Raw genomic sequence first — 22,099 nt, forward strand, 5'->3', positions numbered from 1 at the left:
TAGTGATGATGAGAGAGTGAGCCATGAAATCTGCAAGAGAAGTATTCACACAAAATAAATACAACCCTAAACATTCTGAGGCAGGAGAATGTGTGCCATACTTAAGGGGCAGTCAGGGTTAGTGCAGATAGAGTAGAGAGCAGTAGAAGACGAGCTCAGGGAGATAACTGAGAGACTAGACCAGGTGCAGCCTTAGAAGCCATTGTGAGGCCTTTGACTTTCACTTTCTATGGGACAGGAAGCTATTGGTGTGTTTTGTACAAAGCTTTAATATCTTCCATTTGTAAGGCATCACTCTGTGAGACAAAGAATAACAGGAATCATGGTGATTTCCTGCATTCCACCCACACCCTTCCTTGTCTAGCAAATGAAGGGCTGACATTGACAGACAGGCTGTAAAGATCCTGAAATTGCAGATTTGGGATGAAAATCAGGAGTGTGGGTTTAGGCATGTAATGCTTGAGATTTCCATTAGATAGCCAAATGAGAAAGCCTGGTAAGTAGCTTGATAAATACTAGAATTCAGGGGACAAATTTGAGCTGGAGATAAAAAATGAGGGCATTGTTTTCCTCTAGATGGTATTTAATATCATTAAAATGAATGAGATCCCTGGGAGTAAGTTCAATTAAGAAAGAAAGAGAATTAAACCTCCAGTCACACTACCTAAAGACAGAAAGAACCAGTAAAGAATGCTGGAAGAGATGGGTCAGTTATTTATGAGGAAAATTAAACAGTTTGGTGTTCTAAGCCACCTGAGGAAAGTGTGGGAAATATAGATTATGCCAAGTGCTGCTGGCAAGTCAAATAAATTGGGCACTTAGATTTAAAGTTTATTCATGGCCTAGAAAATAATAATTTTGCTAGATGAGAGCTAAAGCCTGAATAAGTAAGTGTTAGTCGCTCAGTCTTGCACGACTCTTTGTGATCCCATGGACTACAGCCCACCAGGCTCCTGTGTCCATGAGATTCTCCAGGCAAGGATACTGGAGTGGGTTGCCATTTCCTTCTCCAGGGGATCTTCCCAACCCAGGGATCAAACCTGGGTCTCCTGTACTGCAGGCAGATTCTTTATCAACTGAGCTACAAAGGAAGCCCAAAGCCTGAACACAAGACATTTAAAGAGAATGGGAAGAAAGAACTTCAAAACACCTTCTCAAGACTTGTTGAAAGGGAAACAGAAATAAATATCAGTATCTGGAAGGGGATTTAGAATTATTATTTTAAAATCAGAATATCTACAACACATTTCATGATCATGGGCCTGATTGAGTAGAGTTGTGAAAACTGGTAATGCAGGGCTGAGCTGGGGAGAGTTTCTACAGCTGTGTTGTTGAATAAATATGGAGGAGACTGATTTCCGGGAGACAGTGAAAGCTGATCTAGGAACAGCCAGCTTATCAACTACAACAGTAGGGAAGGCAGAGTGTAAAGTCCCAGATGCAAGTGGTTAGTGGTAGAAGCTGGTGGAGGTTTTATTTGGTGGTTTCTATTTCCTAGTTGAAGAGGAAATGATGTCATCTGCTGAAAAATGAATGTGGTAAGGAGGTGTGCCCAAGCAAAGGGGTGAAATGGCATTCTAGGACTTGAAGTCAGCAGGCAGGAAGTCAAGTGAGTCAGCTGGCTGTTCATTTTTCTCCAACCAAAGCTGATTATACAGATTTGGGGCTTGCAGACAAGAGAGACAAAGGAGTTAAAGATATTGGCAAGGGTGTTATTTTAATGATGAACTAGAGAACTTACTTGGTAGGAAGGGAATTGTCAAGGAAAAATGGTACTAGACAGTGTTGAACAGAGAGGAAAATTTTATTCAAGACTATAGGAGTGATGGAGAGAGACTGAATTCAACTCCACTGAAACAAAAGGAAACAGAGATTATAAGAGTTAGGGTGAATTAGTGGAAAAGTACTGGAGGACATTGGGGAGTGTCTTTGGTCAATGGGATGTGTCTAGTCCATTGAGTCATTCCTGAGTTTGCAGGTGTTTTCCTTTGTGGTTAAAACTAACGGATACTTTCTAATGCGTACTTTCCAAGTGAGGTTGCTCTCCCCCTCACTGGGAGTTAGGGGTACTGTCTTTCCTGATAATTTCAGAGATGGCACCTAGGTCTTTGAGAAAGACATTCTTATGTTGTGAAACCAGTAAAAGGCTGGTTTGTCTACATCTCAAAGAGGCTTCCCAGGTGACGTTAGTGGTAAAGAATCCCCCTGACAATGCAGGAGATACAAGAGACGAGGGTTCGATCCCTGGGTTTGGAAGATCCCTTGGAGTAGGAAATGGTAACCCACTCCAGTATTCCTGCCTGGAAACTTCCATGAACAGAGGAACCTGGTGGGCTACAGACCATGGGATCACAGAGTCAGACAGGACTGAGCACACACACACACACACACACACACACACACACACAGAGGTACAGACCATGGGATTGCAAAGAGTCAGACAGGACCAAGCACGCGCACACACACACACACACACACACACACACACACACACAGAGCAAGAATTTGCAATTGCACATTTTCTAAAGTAAATGCTCCAAGAAAAGAAAAGTCAGGGGCTTACAGTCAGAAAGAAACTTGTTTTAAGTTTAATCGAGCTGAGTGGGATGTTAAGGCTGCCTTGGTCAGAAGTTGTAGAGAAGAGGGTAAGACACAAGGAAATGACATTCGGATAAGCAGATTATAGGTCTCTATTTGACCAAATAATTTTAGGTGTTGGCATACTGTTATAAGTTAGTAGAAAACACCAGTCTCAATAATGACATTTTTTCCTGTTCTGTGAAACGCAAATAACATGTTGCATGTTAAGACCTTGTGATATTTGTTCTCCGTGTTCTCTTGGTTCTTTTTATACTTGAATGAATCCCCTGAAGCAAGTAAACTGACTTTGTAAATTGTGCCACAATAAGAAAATCTCAAGGAAAAAAGGAAGAAAATAAGCATTGAGTGTACATACACCATGTGTCAATAGATTATAGATATTTCCTCTTGGATTGTCACATTTAATCTTCACAACTCTTAGAATTAAGTAAGAATTAGTTCATTTTTATGGATGAAGAAAGTACATCTAATGAACTTTTTAAAAAGTTATTTAATGTTTTGATTTAGCTTAGTGTTCTTTGGTATTAATGAAGACCTCTTCCTTGTCACTGTCACTGTGAAATAGACCTACAGTGCTGAGGTCAAACACTGCCTACAAAAATAGCAGATCAAACTTGGTTATTGACAACTTTCTTTTTTCTGGTGCAGTCACTTCCATATTAAACTTTTCCAAGTACACATTTTCTTAATAAGTATTTTATGACAAAGACAACCATTATGTAGGTTATTTTTACTCCAGAGAAGATAACAACCAATGTCCTGTAGAGATATTTTTTTAAACACTAACATGATGAATAGTGATTTCCAACTGTTTCAACTGTTAATCAAAGAATATACCAGTAAAAACCTAACTAGCACGTCTGCTGAAATATCTTTTTACTTGAAATTCTGCATTTTTATTATAGTAAAATTCGTTTCTTTGATATGTAATTTACCTCTTCTTAAAGCATTTTTCCATCAGTCTCTAAAGATAATATATAGTGGTTTCTTTCATTTTAATGATGCAGTCTAAATCTACTTAATAGATGTAGAGGAAAAAAATACATTTAGCCTGACCTTAAGGTAGTATTTCTTTTGAAGCAGAAACTATATTTTTCCATTTCAATTTTATAACAGTTGTCATTTTAAAGTATTCCATTGGTATGAATATTATCTTACAAGATTCTGATCATATTAGATTTGAAAATGTAAAAACGTCACTTTAACTACAAATCAGCTTTAAGACTTTGTCTTCAGTATCAAATATCTCTCTAATTCAAATCACTTGGTTTTGTTTACAGTGGCTGTCTATATACAATAGATGATTCATGTTAAAAATCAAATAAGTTGACTCTGGTTATTAATAATTAGAGAATGGAAATAATATTGAGGCTCCAGAAAATTGTTAAAATAGAGTGAATTTGTATTGAAACATCCACAAATCACATTTATTAAATCATGCAAAAGCCCAGTCTTTCAGTTTGAAGTGTGCAATGAATTATTTTCATGCTATGAAGGTTTCCAGAGTTTTGGGTGTGGTTGCCAGTCCTTGACATTCTCAGCAAAGATGATCTCAATTACATGGATCTATTCCATGCAATTAAGGAATGAGAGTACATACTACTCTTGGAGATCAATTGGTCTCATCCTTTGATATCTGTCCTGACTTCCTACATCATAGAAAATTGTGCTCACTGCAGAGACTAGTGAATAGAGCAGTCATCAGACTAGCATCTTAGCATCTTTTGGGGGTTCACTTCACTATGAATGTTGCAAGAGCCACTATACTCCATGTACCTTTTTCAGAAAAGTGAGAAAAAATCCTCTGTCAAATTGCCACCACTTGAAATGATATTTGCAAAGTGCAAAGCAGTAGGTGATAAGCAGCAACCTACAAAATCACCAAAAGGACACTTGAAAGTGATTTTATGACTTTATAGTTTTGTATTTGCTGACTTTGATTTTAATATCATTTCCAAAAGTAATTATTTTTGCTTTTGAGCTTATTTTGAAATGACACATTATAAATAGGACCTCTAGATACCACATAGCTTAAACTGAAATTGTATACTCCAAAAGTCCTAATGAGAGAGTCTGAATTATGTCATCTTGGCTAATCTGAGACTGCATGTCTCAGAATCCTCTTCCCTATTTGGTCCCAGCTTGGAGCTGGCCACAAGAGAATTCTCATCAGATCTGGATTAGTGAAGCAATAGCTGTCACTCTCTGAAGATCATCATAGCTGGAAGCAGAGAAATAGATGCAGAGGTGCTGATGGCTCCCAGTGTATCCTCACTCTTCTCTACTCTGAATTCTTCTCTTCTTCCTGACCATTGACCCTCCTGAACCACAGCTTTCCAGGCCCACCACATGCTTGACTATGAACTCACAAGAACAGTAACTGAGGAGTCACTTCTACACCAACACTCCAGCCCACTCCAGCAACTCGATGGTCCTTGTTTCCAGATATCCTTAAGCTTTGACATGTCCTTCTGTGCCTGCACTTCAGGAGAACTGCCTAATGATCTGCTAAAAATCTTCCAGCTCCTCTTTGTAGACCCTTAGTTTCCCAATTTTTTATTTTTGATTGCATCATGCTCATAGTGGTTCTATTTCCTTTATTAAAATCAGGAAGATCTATTGGGAATATGTTCATTGGTTTTCATCTGTATGCTTCTTTTCTGTTATTATTGTTCATCAATTAATTCCATCAACATTTGACAGTTACTTGTTAACTCTTCCTTCCTCCTTTCTCTCTCTTTGCTTTCTTTCTTGTCTCTCTTTATGAGAAAGTAAGTAATGTGAGAGCAAGTCTTTCCTGGTAGCTCAGCTGGTAAAGAATCCACCTGCAATGCAGGAGACCCTGGTTCAATTCCTCCGTTGAGAAGATTCCCTGGAGAAGGGATAGGCTACCCACTCCAGTGTTCACGGGCTTTCTTGGTGGCTCAGACAGTAAAGAATCTGCCTTCAGTGTGGGAGACCTGGGTTAGGAAGGTCCTCTAGAGAAGGGCACTCCATTATTCTTGCCTGGAGAATTCCCATGGACAGAGGAGCCTGGTGGGGTACAGTTCATGGAGGTCGCAAAGAGTTAAAGATGACTGAGCAACTAAGCCCAGCACAGCACTGTATGAGAGCAGACTTAGGATGTCTTATTTCTCCAAAATGCCTCCTGCACCTGTAATTATCACTATTGTCTCTGGTACAACAATAAATTATGGTTAAATGACTTGAATAAATTTTATTTAAAATGAAGTGATTTAATAATGTAATTCTAAGACTATCTGTTTTCCTAATGAAAATTCTGAGTAATGATTTGAATCTGAGTTTTCATCCACCTCCATTAGTCTCCCTACAACTAAATGTAACTCAATGTCATGTGAACATAATGCAATTTGCCTTTGCTTACACAGTTGTTCATTGCCTTCTTAGAAAAATCAATAATGTGATTTTGTAAATAATCATAAGTCTGAATACTATATATAAAAGACCATGTTTAAGCTAAGTTGTCACTATGGTTACAAATTATATTTGCTCTGTTTTCTTAGTGAAATATTTGGCTTTCTGAAAATCCTTATACTTTAGGTAATGTAGTAATCTTTCCTTTTCCTTTCTCAGTGGTGTCCAACTCTTTGCAGCCCCATGCACTGTTCCTTTTTATAGCTGAGTAATAGTCCATTGTATATACCACAACTTCTTTATCCATGTATCTGTCAGTGGATATCAAAGGTTGCTTCCATGTCCTAGCTATTGTAAATAGTGCTGCAATGAACATTGGGGTACATCTTTTTTTTTAATTTATTTTTTATTTTACTTTACAATTCTGTATTGGTTTTGCCATACATTGACATGAATCCACCATGGGTGTACATGAGTTCCCAAACATGAACCCCCCTCCCACTACCCTCTCCACAACATCTCTCTGGGTCATCCCTGCATACCAGCCCCAAGCGTGCCATATGCTGCATCGGACATAGATTGGCAATTTGATTCTTACATGATATTATACATGTTTCAATGCCATTCTCCCAAATCATCTCGCCCTCTCCCTCTCCCTCTGAGTCCAAAAGAAGGCTATACACATCTGTGTCTTTTTTGCTGTCCTGCATACAGGGTCATCATTGCCATCTTTCTAAATTCCATATATATGTGTTAGTATACTGTATTGGTGTTTTTCTTTCTGGCTTACTTCACTCTGTATAATCGGCTCCAGTTTCATCCATCTCATCAGAACTGATTCAAATGTATTCTTTTTAACGGCTGAGTAATACTCCATTGTGTATATGTACCACAGCTTTCTTATCCATTCATCTGCTGATGGACATCTAGGTTGTTTCCATGTCCTGGCTATTATAAACAGTGCTGTGATGAACATTGGGGTACATGTGTCTCTTTCAATTCTGGTTTCCTCAGTGTTTATGCCCAGCAGTGGGATTGCTGGATCATAAGGCAGTTCTATTTGCAATTTTTTAGCAAAGTGAAAAGACAGCCTTCCGAATGGGAGAAAATAATAGCAGATGAAGCAACTGACAAACAACTAATCTCAAAAATATACAAGCAACTCCTGCAGCTCAATTCCAGAAAAATAAACGACCCAATCAAAAAATGGGCCAAAGAACTAAATAGACATTTCTCCAAAGAAGACATATGGATGGCTAACAAACACATGAAAAGATGCTCAACATCACTCATTATTAGAGAAATGCAAATCAAAACCACAATGAGGTACCACTTCACACCAGTCAGAATGTCTGCGATCCAAAAATCTGCAAGCAATAAATGCTGGAGAGGGTGTGGAGAGAAGGGAACCCTCCTACACTGTTGGTGGGAATGCAAACTAGTACAGCCACTATGGGGTACCTCTTTTTAAATTATGGCTTCCTCAGGGTATATGCCCAGTAGTGGGATTGTTACAACTTATGGTAGTTCCATTCCTAGTTTTTAAGGAATGTCCATTCTCTCCTCCACAGTGGCTGTACCAGTTTACATTCCCACCAACAGTGCAGGAGGGTTTCTTTTTGTCCACACCCTCTCCAAAATTTACTGTTTGTAGATTTATTGATGATGACCATTCTGACCAGTGTGAGGTGACACCTCATTGTAGTTTCGATTTGCATTTCTCTACTAATAAACAACGTTGGGCATCTTTTCCTGTTTATTAATCATCTGTATGTCTTTTTCTGGAGAAATGTCTGTTTAGGTCTTCCGTCCCCTTTTGGACTGGGTTGTTTGTTTTTTCTGGCATTGAGCTTCTTGTATATTTTGGAAATTAATGCTTCATCAGTTGTTTCATTTGCTATTATTTTCTCCCGTTCTGAGGGTTTGTCTTTTCACCTTGTTTTTGCTTTTTATAACTGTCATACAGGTATCAGCTTCAGAGTATCTCCTCTTACTTCCCATATCTTATCCAAAGCCTTCTGTTCAAATGAGAAATTTTAAGAAAGAACTACCTGGTTGTAAAAGTCTTAAAATCAGCGTGAATCCATGATCCTAGGCACTAGCACTAACTGACCTTATTTACTAGGACCCCAGAATGTTCTTTTCTTTTCTAGAAGGACAGTATTATAAGTGTCAGCATGTTTAAACTCCATATCATAATCAACTTCTGAATGTAGACTCTCTCCATTAAAAAGACCTGTTTGCTTTTCCTTCATCTTGAATTTAATTTTATGCCAAGGGAATCCTGAACTATTTAGTTGACCTTGTACCAAAGAATAATATTTCAGAATTTCTGTCCATGTATTTCTTATACTACTTTGAATTTTGCTGTTTGTGCTACAGCTCCTTCATTATTAAAACTTGGAAAAAATGAGGTTAAAATATTTTGCTCTAGTGGAAATAATGCACAAAAAATTGTAGTATTTGTTTCAAATACTTAGCTTTAAGTTCCAGAATATACTCCATTTTTACAACATAAGTGATATCCTTGAGAAAATTTTGAGAGTGATAAAGATTTATGTGATTTAAAAAGTCAAGGACTGGAGAGTTTGCAGTGTAGTTTATGCTATGAATTCTAGGGTAGAATAAATGCAGGGTATATAAGGGTGGGTGATTCCAGCTTCTGGAAAAAAGAATGTATCAAAAATGTACAAAGGCCTAAACACAGCAGAAGTCTATTTCTAGCTCACACAACTATCCAGTGCAAACATTCCTGACTGGCAGGAGGCCTTCTCCATGTGAAGATCCAGGGACCCAGGCTCCCTCCATCTTGTGGCTCAGTCATCCCCTAGCACTTCCTCATTACCTGAATCTCAGTTTCCGACTAACTGAAGCGGAAATTGCATGGTGAGAAAATTCACCTGCTCTTAAGAAGTTTTGTTCTCACATCACACTCACTCTTATTCTATGGCTTCCCTGGTAGCGCAGCAGGTAAAGAATCTGTCTGTAATGCAGAAGACCCTGATTCAATTCCTGGGGTGGGAAGATCTGCTGGAGAAGGGATAGGCTATCCATTCCAGTATTTTAGGCTTCCCTGGTGGCTCAACTGGTAAAGAATCTGCCTGCAATGTGGGAGACTTGGATTGGGAAGATCCCCTGGAGAAAGGAAAGGCTACCCTTATTCTATGAGAGCATTCACATTAACACAATATGCTATGGTGTAAATTGTATCATATTTTTGAGTTATAATAACATTTTCTATTATGATAAATGTAACACTGAATTATCACATGTAGGGAAAGTCATTTCTTCAAAACTGGGTCTCACCTTTGCTCACTATCAGTATTCATACGTGAGATGAAAAAGTGACTGCATGTGTCTGAACCTTCAATTATTGTGTCCTTCAGCTGTATTCAGGGAAATAGGCAGCTATTAATATTTCCATATTTCTAGTATTATATGCCCTTTCTGAGTAATCTAATCTATAAAAGCTAGAAATGTAGAATACTAAAAGTACTCTTTCATTGAGACTGTACACCTATTTTATAAATAATTCTAAAAATGTTCTCCCAATGTTCTTGTCCCCTGGTTAATCTATAACTAGTCTAGTTACTTCTGTGAAGTGATTGTGTGGTTATGATTCAATCGCCCACAAGATAGGAAGCTTATCCTGGTGGACCTAATATAATCATATGACCCTTTAAAAAAGAAAAGGAAGGTAGAAATGTCAGTCAAAAGATGTGATATAAGGCATAAGAGGAGCCATGAGGCAAAAAGGGAGATGGGAGACGTTTACAACCTAAGAAAGACTCAGCCCACCATTGCTGTCTTTGAAGGTAGAGGAAAGGGGTAGGTCACGAGCTAAGAAATTTAGGTAACCTCTAGAAGCCATGGGCAACCCCCAGTCAATAGCTAGCACAAAACCAGGAACTTCAGTCCTACAACAAGAAGGAACTGAATTCTACCAGCATTCTCAATAAGCTTGGAAGTAAATTCACCTCCAAAGTCTCGAGAAAGGAATGTAGTTCTGTCAATAATTTTTTCCTTTTGAAATCAGAGACCCAGCTGAGCCATGTCCCTAGACCTCTGGCTTACAGACCTCTGAGATAATAAATGGGCATTGTTTCAAGCTGCTATTAATATATTTGTGCTAATTGGTTATATCAGCAAGAGAAAACTAATACATGCCTTGTGGGTCAAGAAAACCAGTATCTTCATTTTAGGTAGCATGAACTAGTAGAGTGGAAATGACCTAGTGGTGCTTCCTGAATTTTCAAGAATCATTTTACCACGTAAGTTTCTTTTTTTTAAACTCACTAGAAAGTGTAGAGTTAAGTATCAGAGCCCAGGCATCTATCTTATATAACTTCACAGGCATCTATCTGGGACTTTGGGGGAATCAGGGAGATATATGAAACTGTTGGAATAAATTTTAACCTTATGCTTAGTACTTACAGAAACCTCATTATTTCATAGTGATAAAATAGCTGATTCTCAACAATCTTTGATGGAATTGATGATGGATTTTTTCAGATTTTGTGGATAATGGCTTCAGTGTTTATTTTCACCCTCTCAGATTTTAATTTTTTTTTCTTTTTAAAAGATGAAATATTCAGGAAATCTACATGAAATCTTCACAGCCCTGATATTGGATTGCATTGACAAAACTACCTCCAATTCTCAGTAGTAATCCATTGGAAGACAACACTGCACTCATTTTAGGAAGCACTTTCTGAAGAGACATCTGATGTATAAAGATGTTTTTAAAATCAATGAGCTTTTAGAAATGGTGACAAAACAGAGTGAAGTGAGCCAGAAAGAAAAACACCAATACAGTATACTAACACATATATATGGAATTTAGGAAGATGGCAATGATGACCCTGTATGCAGGACAGCAAAAAAGACACAGATGTGTATAGCGGACTTCTGGACTCAGAGGGAGAGGGAGAGGGTGTGATGATTTGAGAGAATGGCATTGAAACATGTATAATAACATGTAAGAATCGAAATGCCAGTCTAAGTCTGATGCAGGATATGACACGCTTGGGGCTGACGCGCGGGGATGACCCAGAGAGATGTTGTGGGGAGGGGGGTGGGAGGGGGGTTCATGTTTGGGAACGCATGTACACCTGTGGTGGATTCATGTCAATCTATGCCAAAACCAATACAGAATTGTAAAGTAAAAATTAAAAATAAATAAATAAATTTAAAAAAAAAAGAAATAGTGACAAAATGATAAAACAGCAAACTTCATAATCTCAATGAAGGTTTTATTTTATGTCAACAAACATTTATTAAGAAGCTACTGTGTATTTACTGCTAAAATGTAACAGAAAAACAAAATCAATCTGGAAGCAGTTAGGTTTAAATCTAATAATCAACCACTTACTGAATGTACCTTTGGGTAAGTCACCCAATCTCTTGGATTTCAATGGTCTTCCCTATAAATTGGAACAGCCATAACTTCTTCACAAGCAGCTGTGAAGATTGACTAAAATCACACATTGGAATATGTCTGGTTTGTATTTGTAGTAGGCTGAATAAAGGCCCTAAAGGTATAGAATTCTAATCCCCCAAACTTTAAATGTTACCATTTATAGGAAAAGGATCTTTGTAGCATGAAAATCTTGATATTGGAAGATTATTTGTCTGTGTGTACAAAATTCAACTGCAAGTGCCCTTATTTAAAAAAAAAATTAAAAAGTGAAGGAAAGAGGAAAAAACAAAAACAAGAGAGGATAAAGTAATAAAACCAAGGAGACAGATTGGAGGGATGTGGCCATAATCCAAGGAATGTCAGCAAAATCAGAAACTGGAAGAGGTAAGAAATTAATCCTCCTGAAGAGACTCTGAAGGGAGCACAGCACTGCCAATACCTTGATATAAGCCCAGAGAAGAGGATTTTGGAATCCCAGGCCCAGAATTGTGAAACAATACATTTTTATTTTATTAAAGCCACCAAGTTTGTTGTAATTTGTTATAGAAGGTCACAGGAGAACAACATGATGCTCAGTGAATGTTAGGTTTCTTTCTCATCTTTGTACATATTTTTGTCTCTTAGTATTACCTCAATGGAACTTTTATTCAGTTTTCATCACTAGAAACCAAGTATCATCTCCTTTTAATACAATTCTTTCATCTAGGTGCCATTTTGCTCGATAAATTTGTTTGGTTAAAATATTCCTACACACATTTATTATTCTAACAGCCAGCTGCCTGCAAGGCATTGTACTAGGGGATGTGCAGGGCGACAAGGAGAAGAGGAGGCCAGCAGAGGATGTGATGGTTGATAACATCACTGATTAAATGGATAGGAACCTGAGCAAGCTCCTGGGGATAGTGAAGGACAGGGAAGCCTGGTGGGCTCCAGTCCTTGGGGTCGCAGATTCAGACACAACTTAGTGACTGAACACCAATAACAAGATGCGCAAAGTCCTTGGCCTAAGACAATTTGTAAGCAGCTTTAGTAGTTACGGTTGTGTACAGCAATTTGTGCTAAATAGGCTAAGAAATTGAAAATTAAAGGAGAGAAATGTTCATTCCTACTAGGCAATCAGGAAAGGCTTTATGGAAGAATTCATCTTTGATCTAAGTCTTCAAGAGAGCTATACTTTCTGCAGATGGAGAGATGGGGAAAGAAAGAACAGCAAACAGCAAACACTGAAGAAATTACGAGTGAACTTGATGAATGGGGCCATAATAGGGCTTTATAAAGTGTAGGAGGAAAGGCTATTTAACCAGAGGACTAGACAGACATACGTTCCATCAAATAGAGCCTCTAGATATTGTCCAATCATTCCACATGTTCTGAAATCAAGTTCAGTAGCTCATTTTTATAGAATTGCTTATGTTTAATTGTTAAACCCTGCTGACTCTATCAGGGCTATGAAAGGCTTTTGGCAACTAGGATATGGTAGATTAGCAAAAATGTCCTTAAGAATCCTTAGCTAGACTAAGTAAAGGAACAGTAGGGAAATCTACAAGTAGTTGTCTGGATATTTCAAATTATTCTCTTTTAACTGTCATATCAATTTGATAGTAAAATTCTTATATCACTTTGATAGTGAAAGAAAGTAGAGGAATACACCAAAGTATTACAGTATAGCTGCATAGTTGTTTTCCCAACTGAGTTTTTAATATAAAGCCCCTATAACTTTAAAATGTTTATATTGTTATTCTCTTTTCAGAAAAAATATATGGAGTTCAAAGCTGTAAAACCATGGTGTGATTTTAGTTTAAAAGTCTGTGAAAGAGAACAGCATTCAAATGGCTGAAGAAATAGTTCCATAAAAGCACAGTTTGATGTTGTTTTTAGTGTGACTGTCAGATTTTCTTACACCAAATATTAAGTTATTCCACTGTGGTAGGCATTTGGGGGCTAAATGGGAAGATCGATGTTCATTATTCTCTGTGTAAATTACCTCTTGTCTTAATCTGATGTAGACTCAGTCCAAAGAGGGTACGAAGGACAGCAAAAAACACCCAGGCAAGTGCAGAGGAGAGAAACTGACAAGCCGTGAAGCAGGGAAGGGACATTAGACAAATTTGTTCCTGGAGCTCATAGGCATCAACAATGGGGGAAAAAAAGTGCAAGTGGCAGAATAAGAGGGAACAACAGAGAAATCCAGCTTTCTTTAAATAATTGTTTCACTACTATGTTGGTTGACAAGTTTCTTTTTCTCCATAAGTAAGGGAAATGGACCCTTATATACGCCAACCAGTCCATCCTAAAGGAAATCAGTACTGAATATTCATTGGAAGGAGTGATGCTGAAGCTGAAACTTCAATACTTTGGCCACCTGATGTGAAGAACTGACTCATTGGAAAAGACCCTGATGCTGGGAAAGATTGAAGGCGGGAGGAGAAGGGGACAACAAAGGGTGAGATGGTTGGATGGCATCACCGACTCAATGGACATGAGTTTGAGTAAACTCCAGGAGTTGGTGATGGACAGGGAAGTCTGGCATGCTGCAGTCCCTTGTTTCACAAAGAATTGGGCACAACTGAGAGACTGAACTGAACTGAACTGATACACAAAAACAATCTTGGATATTTGCTTAAAAACACATTTCTTTGGCACATAGTTGTGGAACATAAATTGCAGAAGTAATTTTAACTATTTTGAAGATAACTGATTAAGTGAATAGATAGCAGGCCTTCACAACTGCATAGGATTTTATCATTTACATTCAGTAAATACAATCACACTTGATTCTCATAATGATATAGGTATGGCCGGTGTTAGGTCCACTTCCTAGGCCAGGAAAATATAGGTGGTAGCTTGCCAAGGTCACCTGACTTTCTTTGTAGATCTAGGACTCAAGCTTAGGTCTGGATTGTTGCCCATCCAATTGCTAACTGACTGCTGAATACAAAAACTGATTCAGCAGTTGTTTGATGAAAATAACTAGTAAGTATCAGGTAGTATCTAATAATAACAGTTACTTTAAGTGCTTACTATATTCCAGGTACCATTTTATGTGCTGTATCCATACAATCAACATGTGAGGTAAGTTTTAATAGTATCAAGCCATATTATGGATGGACAGAGTGAGGCAGGAAGAACTTAAGGAGTGACAAAGATATATAGCTAATGTGAAGTCAGGATTTGAATCCAGGGAGTGGAGCTTCAGATCTGATACTCCTCACCATGAAATATTGCTTCAAGTTCAGATATGTAAGAAACAAAATTATTTTAGATCTAATTCCTACTAACAGACTGATAAACAATCATTCCTTAAATGATTTAATTGGACATATTTATATTTTGTTCCTCACAAATCATGACTGGAAATGTTCAGCCAAGTTAGAAAGGTGATTTCTGTTACTGCAGACACCCCAGTTAGACAATTAAGACTCTTCTATTTCACTTGGCTTTGGCTGTGCAAGGCCTGGTATTTGCCAAATATATATTATTACTTTAAAAGGGCTCAGGAAATATTTCTCTTAATCAAAAGCTAAAGTCAATAGTGAGAGATAGAAATGTTGATATACATTATTAATATTGTCTATCATTTCCAGTATCTTATCTGATTGCTCAGATCCCAGGTGGATCTACTAGGCAAATGTTCAATTTTCTACTTTACTTATCTTAAATGAATTTCTGAATGTCAATCATTTATATATCACTAGTAGAGAAGAGTGCTGTAATGTGGATTCAGATATCACTTATCCCCTAAGATTAAAAAAGTAAGTCTCCTGAGTGGGGCTGTGAAGCTAGTCCTGGTCGATGAGACGTGAGCCTTCATGTCTCAGTGGTCAGGCAGGCCTCCCCAGGAAAATTAAAGAAAGCCACAGAGTGAGGGACTGAGGCAGACTCTGCTCTACACCTTAACAGGGAAAAGTAAAAGTGGGTTGTAGGTTTCTGCCTTCTTCAGACGACTAAGAAAATCATAGAGGAATCTGTCTTGGAGGTTTTATTTAGTGTATTAGTCAGGGTATTCCAGAGAAACAGAGACAATAGGATGTACACACAATCAGAGTGAGGGATTTGCTAATTGGTTCATGCTATTGGTTCATGCACGTCTAAAATTTACAGGGGAAGCCAGCAAACTGAAAACTCAGGCAAGAATTCTACATTACAGTCTTGAGGCAGAACTCTTTCTTGTCTACGGTTTCCAGTCCCAAAAACTGCAAACTCCTGTTTTTGCTCTTGAGACCTTTAATTGATTGGATGAGGTCTGCCACATTACTGGGGGTAATACCCTTTATTTAAAGTCTACTGGTTATAAATATTAACCACATCCACATAATGCCTTCAAAGCAATATATAAGTATTTGGTCAAACAATCTGGTACCATAACCTAACCAAGTTGGCACATAAAATGAAATTATGATTCCCTATAGGATACCTTTATTATATATCACATATCCATAGACCATGTGTTTTAACAAATAAAGTTAGCTAAAGATATAGTTGGGCTTCCTAGGTGGCACAAGTGGTAAAGAACCCCTTGCCAATGCAGGAGACATCAGAGATGCTAGTTCAATCCCTGGGAAGGGAAGATCCCCTGGAGCAGGGCATGGCAACCCACCTCAGTATTCTTGCCTGGAGAATCCTATGGACAGAGGAATCTGGTGGGCTACAGTCCGTGGGGGTCGCAAAGAGTCAGACTGGACTGAGCATGCATACTTATTCTGTGTGTTTTATTGTTACTGTTCTTTTTATCAGGAGAAAAGTGGTCTAATAAATCCCTACATCTACTCTTGACTTTAGAATGTTATTCTTTGTAGGACAGTGGGAAATGCATCTTCTTGGAGTATTATGTATTTATTGTTATTTTATACAACCAAAAGTTAAGTTTTAATTAGGTACTATACAATTGTTATTTATAAGATTTCTTCTCCATCTTTTATGCAATTATGTTATATGCTACAGTGAAGATATATTCAAAGACCACTGAAAGTTCTTACTGAAAAACCTTAAATCAACCAGTTGGGAGTTTATTGCATTTGTCCAGTTGAGCAAAGGTGTAACTATGAAGATGGAAAAGAATTAGTAATTACATAGAAAATACTTGGTAATTGACTGAGACCAAAGAGATGACAGTCAACAACTCTACTAAAATCATAAAGAAATTAAAATTTAAAAACATTAAAGGTTCATAACACAGCCAAAATAACATGGCCAGAAAATTCCATGAATATTGATGCATCATTTTACCCACTGAGTTGTCTATTCCTAGAAAGCAATTCCTTCTGTTTAACTCTATATTCATACCAATAATTTTACCTGTCTTTACCTCTTTTTCTTCTCCCATAAATATACTCAACTCTTACCCATTTTAAAAAAGAGATGATTTACTTACAGTCCAAAAAAATAAATAAATAAATTTATTAAAGGTTCAAAAGGAGAGATTTTCTAGAAATCTAGTGAAAATGAATATATGGAACTATTCTTAATATACACTTATTAAACATACATAAGCTAGTGTGGATATTATTTGTTTTGATATTTTTGTTGCTTTATTTCAGTATACTAAAATATTCAAAATGTGCTTGCATACTTGGCTTCCAAATTTCTTTTATCATAAAATTTTATTTCCTTCTTCTCCCAGTCTTCCTATCATGAGAGTTTTCAGAAAGAGATTTCTTGAGGTTTAATTTAGGATGATCGTACTTTATAAGTCCTACTGTTTGCTATGGAACAAAATTCTCCCCACCTATTTCTATATTTCTTTGAAAAAACATAGCTTTAATAGTAATTATTAAAATGAAAGACCAAAGGAAACATTGCATAAGTGGGAAAAAAAGGTGAATGTGTTCTTTATGACATTTGGATTAGACATTTGATTGAACTGCCCTTTAAAATCAAGGGACCCCAAATGAATTCAGTAAAGTTTCAGGGTACAAGATTAATATACAGAAATCTGTTGCTTTTTTATACACTAATAATAAATTATCAGGAAGATCAAGAAAACAATCTTGTTTGAAATCACATCAAACATAATAAAATACCTAGGAATAAATTTAACCAAGGAGATAAAAGACTTATACTCTAAAATCTAGAAAATATTGGTAAAGGAAATTGAAGATGATACCAAGAATTGGAAAGATATTCTTTATTCATGGATTAGAATTAATGTTAGAATGTCTATGCTACCTAAAGCAATCTACAGATTTAATGCAATTACATCAAAATAGTCATGATATTTTTCACCAGACTAGATCAAGCAATCCTGAAATTTATTTGAAGGTGCAGAAAACCCCAAATAGTCAAAGCAATGTTGAGAAAACAACAAAGCTGAAGATATCATGCTTCTTGATTTCAGACAATACTATAAAGCCACAGTAATCAAAAAGTCAGCTACAGTATGGCACAGTATTGTGCCAGTATTGGCACAAAAACTGACAGTAGATCAATGGAACAGAATAGAAAACTGAGGAATAAACCCAAACACTTATGGTCAATTAATCTACAACAAAGGAGGCAAGAATGTAAGATAAAGAAAAGATAGTCTCTTCAATAAGTGGTCCTGGGAAACTGGGACATGTAAAAGAACATTCTCTAATGTCATATACAAAAATAAACTAAAAGTGGATTAAAGACACAAATGTAAAATCTAAAACTTCTGCGAAAAAACACAGGCAAAACATTCTTTTACATAAATTGAGGCAATAATTTTTTTTTGAGTTTGTCTCTTAAGGTAAAAGTGAAAAGAACAAAAATAAACAAATGGCACCTAATTAAGCTCAAGAGCTTTTGCACAGTAAAGACAGCCATGAACAAAATGAAAGACAATCTACTGAATGGGAGAAAATATTTGCAAATTATATGATCAATAAGGGGTTAATATCCAAAATATATAAACAGCTCATACACTCAATATCAACAAAACACACCACTGAAATAAAAATAGGATAACTGAATAGATAAGTTTTCAAAGATATACAGATAGCCAAGAGGCACATGCAAAGATGCTCAGCGTTGCTAATCATCAGGGAAAAGCAAGCCAAAATTACAGTGAGATATTACCCCACACCTGTCAGAATGGTTATTACCAAAATAAGGACAAGTTACAAATGTTAGTAAGGATGTGGAGAAAAAAGAACCTTAGTACACTCTTTGTGGAAATATATATTGGTGCAGTCACTATGGAAAACAGTATGGAGACTCCATAAAAAACTGAAAATAGAATTACCATATGATTCTCCAATTACAGTTCTGGGTATGTATCAGACAAAAACAAAAAGACTAATGCAAAAAGATACATGCACCCCAATGTTCACTGCAGCATTATTTACTATAGACAAGATAGCAAGCAACCGAAGTGTGCTTCAACACATGAGTGAATGAAGAAGATATGGCATATATGTCCAGTGGATATTATTCAGTCATAAAACGTTGCCACTTGCAACACCATGGATGGACCTGGAGCATATTATGTTTAGTGAAATAAGTCAGAGAAAGAGAAATACTGTATTATCAATTATATGTGGAGTCTAAAAAATATTGCACGTGAATAAATATAACAAAACAGACACAAAGATGTAGAGAACAAACTAGCAGTTGTCTGTGGGAAGAGGGAAGGGAGGTGGGGCAATGGGGCAATATAGGGATAGAAGATGATGAGGTACAAACAACTATGTAAAAAATAAATAAGATATAATGACATTGTGCAGCATAAGGAATATGACCAATATTTTATGATAACTTTAAGTGGAGTATAAGTTATAAAAATATTGATTCACTATATGTTGTTCACTTGAAACTCATACAATATTGTAAATCAATATGATTTACAATTTTAATTAATTAATAAAACCAGCTAATTAATTAATAAAAACAAGGGACCGAACCGATAGTATCAGAGAAAATAAAACTGAAAAATACAAGTGGTGAGTGACATTCAGAGAAAATGTCAGGAAACTTTTGTGCTGCCGTCTCTTTCTCTGACTTTCCTTTTTTAAAAAAATCTGGAATTGGAGTGTCGTGTATTAGTGTAATAAGATAGTGGAACACCTCTTACAATGCCTACAGAGTCACACATTTGCATTTGGGAAGAGAACTTCATAGAGGAACCCAAAGAAAAAAATACTTAACACTACCACTAAACTAATGGCACATCATTTTTGAACAGCAATTTGACAAATTGTGTGTCCATGCTAAGTTGCTTCAGTCATGTCTGACTCTGTGACCCTAAGGATTATAGTCCTCCAGATTCCTCTGTCCATTGGATTCTCCAGGTAAGAATACTGGGTGGGTTGTATTCTCTATTTCTTTATTCCGTTAGTTTGTATTCCTCCTCCAGGGGATCTTCCTCACCCAGGGAACGAACTCATGTCTCTTATGTCTCCTGCACTGGTTCAGTTCAGTTCAGTTCAGTTCAGTCGCTCAGTCGTGTCCAACTCTTTGCGACCCCATGAATCGCAGCACGCCAGGCCTCCCTGTCCATCACCATCTCCCGGAGTTCACTCAGACTCACGTCCATCGAGTCCATGATGCCATCCAGCCATCTCATCCTCTGTCGTCCCCTTCTCCTCCTGCCCCCAATCCCTCCCGGCCTCAGAGTCTTTTCCAATGAGTCAACTCTTCGCATGAGGTGGCCAAAGTACTGGAGTTTCAGCTTTAGCATCATTCCTTCCAAAGAAATCCCAGGGCTGATCTCCTTCAGAATGGACTGATTGGATCTCCTTGCAGTCCAAGGGACTCTCGAGTCTTCTCCAACACCACAGTTCAAAAGCGTCAGTTCTTCGGCACTCAGCCTTCACAGTCCAACTCTCACATCCATACATGACCACAGGAAAAACCATAGCCTTGACTAAACAGACCTTAGTTGGCAAAGTAATGTCTCTGCTTTTCAATATGCTGTCTAGGTTGGTCATAACTTTTCTTCCAAGGAGTAAGCGTCTTTTAATTTCATGGCTGCAGTCACCATCTGAAGTGATTCTGGAGCCCCCCAAAAATAAAGTTTGACACTGTTTCCACTGTTTCCCCATCCACTTCCCATGAAGACCATCCCCTGCATTGGTAGGTGAGGTTTTTTTTTTTTTTTTTTTTTTTTTTAGTCACCAGTGCCACTTGGGAAGCCCTTTGACAAATCATTTGCATGTAAAGTTGTAATCTATCTTAAAGACAATGTGGACGGCTAGATACCAATCTTAGGCAGATTTTACAAGTGTAACCATGGGCTCTCATTTCTGGACTAGAAATCTTTAAGTTCAAAATTTAGTCCCTGTGATTCTAATAATCAGCAACTTTGGAAATCACTCTAAGTAAATACATTTTAGAGATTAAAACAAAACAATGATTGAGATTCAGGGGAGTTATCTAATTTGATGGGAGAATGTAACTGGTAACATCAAAACAGGTGATTAAATATTAGAGTTGGACTTCGATTAGACAGCAAAAGAGACACAGATGTATAGATCAGTCTTTTGGACTCTGTGGGAGAGGGCGAGGGTGGGATGATTTGGGAGAATGGCATTGAAACATATAGTATATCATATATGAAACGAATCACCAGTCCAGGTTCAATGCATGATACTGGATGCTTGGGGCTGGTGCACTGAGACGACCCAGAGGGATGGTACAGGGAGGGAAGAGGCAGGGGGGTTCAGGATGGGGAACATGTGTATACCTGTGGCAGATTCATGTTGATGTGTGGCAAAACCAATACAATGTTGTAAAGTAATTAAAATAAATAAATAAATAAAAATTAAAAAGTGGAACATTCAATGTGGAGTATTAGTTCAGAAGTACATGGATTCAGAGATCTGTTCCACCTAGTGGTGATACCATCCTAAACCAGGTTTGTTTGTGCTTCTTCCAAGAAAGAGTACTCAGTGAACCATCCAGTTCACAATAGTAGGATTCAGTTCAGTTCAGCTAAGTCCCTCAGTCGTGTCTGACTCTTTGCGACCCCATGAACCACAGCACGCCAGGCCTTCCTGTCCATCACCAACTCCCGGAGTTCACTCAGATTCACGTCCATCGAGTCTGTGATGCCATCCAGCCATCTCATCCTCTGTTGTCCCCTTCTCCTCCTGCCCCCAATCCCTCCCAGCATCAGAGTCTTTTCCAATGAGTCAACTCTTCACATGAGGTGGCCAAAGTACTGGAGTTTCAGCTTTAGCATCATTTCTTCCAAAGAAATCCCAGGGCTGATCTCCTTCAGAATGGACTGGTTGGATCTCCTTGCAGTCCAAGGGACTCTCAAGAGTCTTCTCCAACACCACAGTTCAAACGCATCTATTCTTCGGTGCTCAGCCTTCTTCACAGTCCAACTCTCACATCCATACATGACCACAGGAAAAACCATAGCCTTTACTAGACGGACCTTTGTTGGCAAAGTAATGTCTCTGCTTTTCAATATGCTATCTAGGTTGGTCATAACTTTTCTTCCAAGGAGTAAGCGTCTTTTAATTTCATGGCTGCAGTCACCATCTGCAGTGATTTTGGAGCCCCCCAAAATAAAAGTCTGACACTGTTTCCACTGTTTCCCCATCTATTTCCCATGAAGTGATGGGACCAGATGCCATGATCTTGGTTTTCTGAATGCTGAGCTTTAAGCCAACTTTTTCGCTCTCCTCTTTCACTTTCATCAAGAGGCTTTTTAGCTCCTCTTTACTTTCTGTCATAAGGGTGGTGTCATCTGCATATCTGAGGTTATTGATATTTCTCCTGGCAATCTTGATTCCA

The sequence above is a fragment of the Oryx dammah genome, unplaced genomic scaffold (assembly GCF_014754425.2).
Source record: "Oryx dammah isolate SB20612 unplaced genomic scaffold, SCBI_Odam_1.1 HiC_scaffold_4, whole genome shotgun sequence".
Lineage (NCBI taxonomy): Eukaryota > Metazoa > Chordata > Mammalia > Artiodactyla > Bovidae > Oryx > Oryx dammah.